The sequence below is a fragment of the Gopherus evgoodei genome, chromosome 2, assembly GCF_007399415.2.
Source record: "Gopherus evgoodei ecotype Sinaloan lineage chromosome 2, rGopEvg1_v1.p, whole genome shotgun sequence".
NCBI lineage: Eukaryota > Metazoa > Chordata > Testudines > Testudinidae > Gopherus > Gopherus evgoodei.
The window spans coordinates 117,680,731-117,690,186 of NC_044323.1; positions in this window are offsets into that span (position 1 = coordinate 117,680,731).

Below are 9,456 nucleotides of genomic sequence, written 5' to 3' on the forward strand. Positions count from 1 at the left end.
TCCCAGTTCACTTGAGCATTCAGTTATTATCTTTAGTTTGCCATCAGTGGGTCATATCTGCCAAGGGACATCCCGCATGAGTTCTGCAGGTGTTGATCTTTTTCTTTCCTCTTGTTATCCAACGCTACTTTTGCACTCCTCATCACTGACATAATACTTCCCTTGCCTTTTTCCATCTCCTTGGTCTCCCTCATACGCTCCGCATTGCTGCCTCTGCTCTACTGGGCACTTCTGTGGGTGCAGTCTGGTCTAGCTCAGAAGCGTGTGGTGGCACTACATGGACTGGATATGGATTTTGTAGATGAGTAGAATTCTGCTCATGTTTACATGTATGTAGTGAGATGGTGTGGCCTCCTTCTGAGCCAGAGGGGAAGGAACCACCCTCTGTGTCCAAGTGGGCAGAGCCAGACCTGCCACGCCCCTCCCTCCAGAAGTGGGTAACAGGAACAGGAGGTAAAAAAGGCAGAGCCTCTGGTTCAGTTGCAGCTAGGATGCTGAGGGAGACAGATGTGTCCTGCTTGATCCAGCCTGCTGACTCTGCTGCCAAACCGAATGATGCCCTGCCAGCCGGCTGGGGAACCTGTGTCTATCATGGACCTGCCAGGACTGCCACTGGCCACCTACCTGGAGGAGATAGAAAACACTCCATGGTTCCAGGTACACCTCAAAGGGAGAGTAGGAAGGGGCCCAGGAACAGCCAACTTCAGTCTGGCTGTGGTGCTGCCTGAAGTACAGTCAGCGTGTAGCAGCTGGAATCCCCACTGACCCAGTGGCGGACCATTCCGCCATTGTTAGGGCCCTGGTCGGGGCCCGATGGAGTAGGCTGCCACCCCCGTGACACTCCACCCCTGGGGTGGCAGCCTCCCCTTACCAGGTCAAGAGGCTTGTGTTTGTCAGTCATCCACTGGAGCTAGGATGCTGACTTTTGGGTTTTGGCTCTGTCCTTGCACCAAGAGCCTAGAACTAATTGTCTCCTGGGCATTTGCTCTGCCCCGCACTGAGCACTCAGAACTTCACTGACTGCTGTGTTTGCCCTGCCCCTGGCTAGAGGGCTCAGAGGCGACAGACTATTGTGTTAGCTCTGCCTCTGCTTGAAGGGGCCTAGAGTTTATAGACTGCTGGGTTTGCCCTGGCCCCTGCTTAAAGGGCTCAGGAACAATAGACTGCAGGCTGCCCAGCCCTAGCCTAGAGACTGGAGATGGTTGCTCATTTGGGGGCTCAGTCCCATTACACTGGTCAGGATGGTAGCACCTGGGTTACTAATTCCCTTCTGATACACGACATAGTGAGGCCTCATGGAAATTCTGGGAGGCAGGTGGGCACAAGCCTGCTTGTGTCTTAAGGCCCCTCCCCCAGCCTTGTGGACCTGGGAGCCAGTTGAATATGGGACACAACTAAGGAATAACAGGGCCGGGAGTAGGGGGTTATAGGTTCAAAACTAGGGAGCCAGAGGGGGACACTGAGCAGAGAACCCTGGACAGCGCCCACTGCTCCTCAAAGCTGTCTAGGGACCCAGCAGATACCATCCAAAGGAATTCTGCCCAGATGTGTGGGACAAGGGAGGAATGGAAATAGGCCCCACAGTCACAGTGCACCTCTGTACCTATTGGGTTTCTGGGAACTGGGCAGGCGCAAGCCTGCCCATTGCTTACAGATCCCCTCCTCCCCCAGCCTAAAGGGAGGATCTACAGGGCCTCAAAAACCCAAGCGAGTTCGGGGGACAACTAATAAAAGAACAGGGACAGGAGTGAGGTCAAAGGGTCATAAGAAGGGAGCCTGACGGGGACACCGAGCAGAGACCCCCGGACAGCGCCCACTGCTCCTCAAAGCTTCTAGGGACCCAGCAGACACCATCCAAAGGAACTCTGCCTAGATTTGTGGGACAAGGGAGGAATGGAAAAAGGCCACACAGTCGCAGAGCACCTCTGTACCTATTGGGTGTCTGGGAAGTGGGCGGGCAAAGCCCACCCACTGCTAAAGGATCCTCCCCCAGCCTAAGGGGAGGAACCACAGGGCCACAGAACCCACTGAGTGCGGGGGACAACTAATAAAAGAACAGGGACAGAAGTGAGGTCAAAGGGTCAGAAGGAGGGAACCTAACGGGGACACCGAGCAGAGAACCCCGGACAGCGCCCACTGCTCCTCGAAGGCGTCAAGGGAGCCAGCAGACACCATCCAAAGGAACTCTGCCTAGATTTGTGGGACAAGGGAGGAATGGAAAAAGGCCCCACAGTCGCAGAGCACCTCTGTAGCTGGGTTGCTACCAGCTCCTGCCCTTTGGGGCTTAAAACAGCCCAGGAGAGGGCTGTGGCTGGGGCAAGAAGAGCTTAAAAGCTGCAGCTCTAAAAGCTGGGCTGATTGGGGAAGTGGCCACAGCTGGGCCACACCCTAATCAGGCCACAGCTGGCCTGTATAAAAAGGCCAAGGAAGCCAGGTGCAGTCTCTCTCTGCCTTTAGAGGGAGAAGGGCTTGGTTGCTGGGGAGCATACCTGGGTACCTAAGGTGGAGCAGGGCTGGGGGAAGGCAAGAGGGGCTGGGGAGCTCTGGCCTGAAAACACCCCCAGGCTGCAGCCCTAGGGTGAGGCAGTGGCAGCAGGTCCAAACCTCTCTGCCTATGATGAGTGGCTGATACTGCAGCCTGCCTCAGTGAACAGGGGCTAGATGGAGACTGGGCAGTAGCCAAAACTGAGGCAAAGTGGGGTAGTGGGTTGAGGATTCACCAGTGAGGGGAGACTAAGATTGGTGGGGTACTGCCAGAGGGCAGCACCCCAGTTAAAAGGGCACTGGGGTCCAGGGAGGGACACAGGGGTCAAGAGGACAGTGGGTCACTGGCCTGCAGAGGGCACTCTGGATCTGGAATGAGCTAATTCCCTGAGAGACCAGAAGGAGGCGCTGCAGAGGTGAGTCTGCACGTCCACAACCTCCTTGTCCAGCATCCTCCTCCTGGTATTGAAGATGGCCACTTTCATCAGTGCCAGGAGGAGGCTGATGAGGAGGTCTCGTGACTTCATGGGGCCACGGACAGGATTTGCATATATGAAAAGATGTGGGGAAAAGTGCAGCCAGAACCTCAACAGGAGGTTCTGGTTGAGCCTGAATAGGGACTGCAACCTGGTGCATTCTAGTTAGGCATGTGCCAGGGTCTTCCTCATGCAGCAAAAGGGACAGGCATCAGGGATGGGGGTGAACCACACCCATGCTCACGGCTCTATGAAGGAGCCACGAACCAATATCGTGGGCAGGCTGTGGGACCAGAGTGGAGTACAGGTGGCCCACCAGGGTTCCTCACCCTCCACAGGTGGTAAAGGTCCCACCACTGGGTATTGTGGTGGGACACAAGAGTGAGGAAATGAAACGTGTGGAGCACAAGCATGTAGAGTTGATCTCTAAGCGCGATTCAGAAACGAACTGACTGCAGGGCGTGCATCTGACTCAGGTTACAGAAAGAAGGAGGGCTGGGGTGGGAGGGGTTTGTGGGACAGGGGCCCAGTGAGAAGGTCTGGAGGAAGATTTAGTGAGCTGATATGGTCTCCCTCCAGATCAGAGGGAGAGGGACAACTGCCACACCACTACAATGTACTTCATCTAAACTGCACTAAATACACTCTATTTTGAATATCTGGGCCCTCAATCAGGTAGTGTCCATGCAAATCATTTTTTGTTACTTATTTTTTGATGCTTTTTGCACATCTGTCCAGCCCTTCATATTACTTATTCCCATATTACCTTGTGACCACACATGGCTAACAGATCCCTGAATTTGGCCCCAAGCAACCTCCTCTTTGAGCAACTTTTGCAAGATATCAAGGAAGTCCCAGGAAGACCGAGAGGGTTAACCTTGATATTGGATATATGTAAGCTATTTAGAGAAGTGAATTTTCTACAGCGTACAGGAACCAAATTAAAAAAGCTGTCTTCAAGTTTGTGCACACAAAATTGGATGAATTTCAGTTGGTGGCATATTTTTAGAAAAGTGAGTCTCTGGCCTTTTTCCTCACAATGATAGCCTTGAAAACATAAACAAAAGCAAAATGATGATCAGGGTTTAAAGGAACAAGCAGCTGGCCTTGACTTTTGTAGCAGGAGGCTGGGATGATCTAAAGATCCTGCTCCCTCCCATACATGTCTTTATGCAAAATGAATCGATTAAAGTGAGTTTTTTTCCAAATGTCAGCTCATCATCCCTCCCCAAAATCCTGAGCTAGCAACCAGGATATGAGCCCACTGGGGACCTTGGGTGCACACTGGTTGTTAGCCTAAGCTGAGGCCCATGTTGCCGTGTCTCCACTACTTTTGTTACTTGTGCTAGCTAGATTAAAGCTAACATGGGTATGCCTACCAGTGCTACGAACACACCTTCACTTTACAGTTTAGGCAACTATCAAGCTGCGGGCTGCAACTACTATTGCTGTGACCATGGCAGCTGCTGTACAGGGAACCACTGTCCTGCAATCCCCATCTGCCCAAAAAGAAAGCCTGAGGGGTTCACCTGTAGTTCCTGCACACTCCACCCTGCCAGCTGCTCTATCAACCCACAGAAAGGGCCAAACCACTTCTTTACTGAGTGGGAGTCCTATATCTGCTATAGCCCACGTCTCTCTTTGCTGGTGTCTGCTAGAACAGTCCCAGCCTGGACCTGTGCTCCCCTTTCTACATTTACCATCACATGTAGAAGACCTGCACCCCCACACCAGCTAGGGGAGACCTGCCCATTTTGAGATAGTCTATACACCCAAGCTTCTCTGTACAGTGAAGGGCTGAGATGGATTCACAACAGGAACACAAAAGTTGCTTAGTGATGGAGAAAGAGAATTAAATACAATTTAAAAAAAAAATGCCTGTCAGTGCATTCATGAATCATGGAAACCTCAGAAATCATGGATCACATTAACCTCATAGATGATTTGATTACAGAATTGTGCCCAACATATATAAGAAATATAATGCAGAGAAACCAAACTTTAAAAACTCCATATGGGAATGTCACACAATCCACTTATACTGGACAAATGTGTGTCACAAAGGGAGATATCTCTTGGCTATCCTTTGCTTGTGATACAAAATGTTGCCTATTAGGAAATAAATTAGATTAAAAAAACAGTGAAATAATACAAAAATGTGTACTCTTCCTATAATTACTGCTGAAAATGTATATTAAATAATGAAATGCCCAAAACCATGCCCATATATTATATGTATGTGCTATGGAAATCTACTTAGTAAAATGATAGTTCTTATATATATATAATTTTTTTAGATGGCAAAGAAAAGTTTGTAGGTAAGTGGACCTTGGTCCTAAAAAACATAAACAAAAAGAAAAAGAAAGACTTAAACTTCTCTTAGCATTGAAGGTGTATATTATTTGAGCTACTTTTGTATTCTTATATTTCTATGAAAAAGAGACAAACAGAATTGCATGTACAGTAACTCCTCACTTAAGTCATCCCAGTTAACATTGTTTCATTGTTACATTGCTGATCAATTAGGGAACATGCTTGTTTAAAGTTGTGCAATGCTCCCTTCTAACATCTTGGCAGCCACCTGCTTTGTCCACTGCTTGCAGGAAGAGCAGCCTGTTGCAGCTAGCTGGTGGAGGCTTGGAACCAGGGTGGACTGGCAGCCCCCTATCAGCTCCCCCATCAGCTCCTTGCTCCCCTAAGTTCCCTGTGCTGCAGCCACCCAGCAGGCTAGCAATCGGCAGTTCAGCTGTCCCTCCCTCCACTGCCATGCGCTGCTCCTGCCCTCTGCCTTGGAGCTGCTCCCAGAGAGACTCCTGATTGCTGTGCAGAAGGAAACGGTGGGGCTAATGTCAGAGTGTCTCCCTCCCCCCTGCTCCTGCACCCAGCTTACCACTTCTCCATATAGAGCAGGGAGGGGACACGGACGGAGAGAGACAGAGAGAGCCTGGGGCAGCAGCTGCTGTCTCAACTTCCTGATCCACGTACAAAGACAGTGCACTTAAGAGTGGGTCAGCTTACTTAAAGGGGCAGTGTGCATCTCTCTCTCCCACACACAAGGTGTGTGTCTGTCCCTGTCTGCTATGCTGTCTCTCCGCCCTGTTCGTGCTGCCTTGATGAGAGGCTACATTAACAACGTTTTAACCCTGGAAGGCTCAGCCGAGTGCTAGTTCATCATTTAGCAGCAAGGCATTCCCTGGGAAATATCCCTCCCTCTTCCACCCTCTAACTTCATCACCTCAACCAAGCTTCACAATCGTCATAGCTGTGAACAATATTAAATTGTTTGTTTAAAACATATACTGTGTGTATATCTATATAATATATAGTTTTTTGTCTGGTGAAAAACATTTCCCTGGAACCTAAGCCCCCCTATTTACATTAATTCTTATGGGGAAACTGGATTCGCTTACCATCGTTTTGCTTAAAGTCGCATTTTTCAAGAACATAACTATAGTCAATATGTATCACAAATATGCAACATTTTGATTTTGAGTGTACAGTTTATTGACAACTGACATTTTTTTAAGTATAGCACTGCTGAATTATGAATTAGCTAATAATAAAGAATTTATATATTTTTGGAAGGATGGAAAAAGAGTATGGAATTGATTAATTGTTTTTGAAAGATGAAATTATTTTATATAGGGAATGTCACATGCATTACTTAGGCAGAATTATTTGAGACACCCAATTGTGAAAATTGTGGCAGCACATCACAGCTAATTCCTTAATCCTTGTGCATCTTCTGTATTAATTAAAAAAAATCCAAGTTCTGAGACATGCAAAATTCAGTGTCTAAGCACTTGTACATGAACTTGTGAGTTGCAAATGTGTTGGGGGACTCTTTGTAAACTGCACTCAAAGTGGCTCAGAATACTCTATTTTGTCCATGTAAGTTTTAGAACTGGTTGAAATAAAAAATGGCTTATCTTCAAAAATTCCTAATAAACTATTTTTTAAATTTTTTTTCATTATTTTCATCAAAATGATGGCACTTCAGCGGCGGGGGGTCCAATCAAGGTCTTCTGTGGCACCGAAGGACCCCCCGCCACCGAAATGATGCTGAAGACCCCTGGAGCAGACCCCCTGCTGCCAAAATGCTGCCAAAGACCCCAGAGAAGACCGCCGCCGGATAAGTTAAAAAAATAATTTAAAAGGCGCCTAAGGCATGGGGCCTTGGTGTGGGGCCTTCTTAGGCACGGGTCCCAATTCCTGGGAATCAGGCGAATCAACCTAAAGCTGGCCCTGACTCCCTGGGACACTGGGCTGAGATCGCAAACACTCATTTTCCATAGGACACTGAACAGCTATTAGAAGTTAACAGCTTTCAGGGTCTAATTCAGAGGTCAATCTCAGGCAGACCGCAACACTCATTCTCTCAGCAAGTTCTGCCAGCTCAGACTCTTTGGGTATGTCTACACTGCAGCTAAGAGCAAACCTCACACATTCACCCTAGTGAGGCGCCCGCTAGTGCACTAAAAATAGCAATGTGGACATTCCGGCTCAGGCAGGAGCTTGGGCTGTCATGTCCATCCTACTCCCTTGGCTTGAGAGCGAGCACCAACCTGAGCCAGAATATCCACCCTGTTGTTTTTAGCATGCTCGCTCAAGCCCTGCTAGCACAAGTCTGTCTACTCAGTCTGGGAGACTTGCTCCCAGCTCAGTGTAGACATACCCTTCTAGATTCACTCCCATTTACCTATTTGGAATCAACCTCTTTCATATCACTTTTGAATGAGGCCTACAGTCACTGCTGACCAACTTGAATTTAAACTAGCAACCTAAAGAAGAAAGGCTCTGCTATCCTATGACCATTTCCCCTGAGCCATCAAATATCTATTTAGCTCCATTTCCACTATTAAATGCTTGTGTATATGTGTTTGGGAGTAGGTCTATTCTTGGTGAGCAGGAATATGCATAGACACCAGAGGCCCAGCCTGAACTTTATCTTTGGCACTCTACTTTGGCCATTCATGATATATTTTGCGTATTAGGGCCAACTAATACTGTGTCTATTTTTTCTCTCTCCTGCACCTTTTCCAGGAATCATTTATTCCAGACACACACAGTACTGACTGCATAGTCAAGGTGCAAGTCTATGTACTGGTTGGAAAATGCAAGGAAATTCAAATTTAAATAAGATGGCTTTTTTATCTGGGTCTGGCTCCAATTACAAAGAAATCTAAGATGCACAAGGATCTATGTTTCATGTACTTAATATCAGAATGAAGCATTACATTGCAAAATAAAAAATTCCCTGGAACAAGTATTTGTTGTTCTCTCTAAAAGCTATTTAAATGAACAGCGTCTTGAATTCCTTTTCTTTTTGTTCTCATTTTGAAAGTTCCATGCATTTTAGACATAAAAAACAAGAATGCTGTTATAGACACTATATAGAGTTTGTAACAATATGCAGCAATCCAATTAGCACTGAATCAGATGAGTTTGCCTTACAGAAAGGGTGCAGTGGGAGTTTATAAAGTACGCTAAATTATACTGCTTTAAAGTACGCTAAATTATACTGCTTTAAAGCACATGATAAAAACTGTGGCTTTTTTACATGATCAGGCAATATAACCCTGAACATGTCTGGCCCGGGATTCCTTCTAATGTGATCTTATTCTACACTTTCTATCAAAACTGACTAAAGTAAATTAACTTTAAAAAGTACCTGCCGCTTGTCATAGGCGTGATGTCCCAGGAGGGTTGATGTCTCCTCAGAGGATTTATACTGATACAAAAGGTTCTTTACAAAAATAGGGCCATTCCTGCAGGTTGAGCAGTACCCCTGAACCCAGAAGGGTACTAGTGTGAGTAAGTCTCTCTCAGCATGAGCAAAGGCTGCAAAGTCTGACCCATAATTAATTTTTTAAAAATTTCTCTGTACTTCTATGGTTTAAGCCCAATTATTAATAACAGTGGGCCAGACTGCCCCCGGCATGAAAAAAAACCTGCATGAGGTAATTAGGGGAGGAGGAAAGCTCAATAAGCCTCCATTATGGAGCGCTCCTGGCACTGTCCCCTCTGTGGGGAAGGGCTCAGGTGCAGGTCACAGATTAGAGACCACAATCACTCCCAGCAACAGAAAAGGGCCCCACACACATTCTGCTAAAAGCTGTCCTACAGGCACTGGGACTGCTCTGCTGGTCCCCTCTCCTTGGAAATGCAACTCCTATTGAAGCCAGACTGCCACTGACCGGGTCCCCCTGTGGATGCTAAGTGCTAGCTGTGCCAAGGGACCAATAGGAGATAATACAGCTGACAGTTGTGTTTGCTTCTGTCCTTTACTTTTGCATGGAAATTGAGGCTCAGAGCAGGGGACCCTCTTCCACTTCACCCACCTTTCTCCAGCTCTGGTAGTCCACAATGCCCCTTCCATGTCGAGTGTGACTGGGATATGTACAGTTACTTCCTGCATCTCAGCCTGTCTCTTAGATAATGCACAAGCCTAAATTTCTGCCTTTTCAGGGCACTGCATTTCAATCCCAAATTTAGG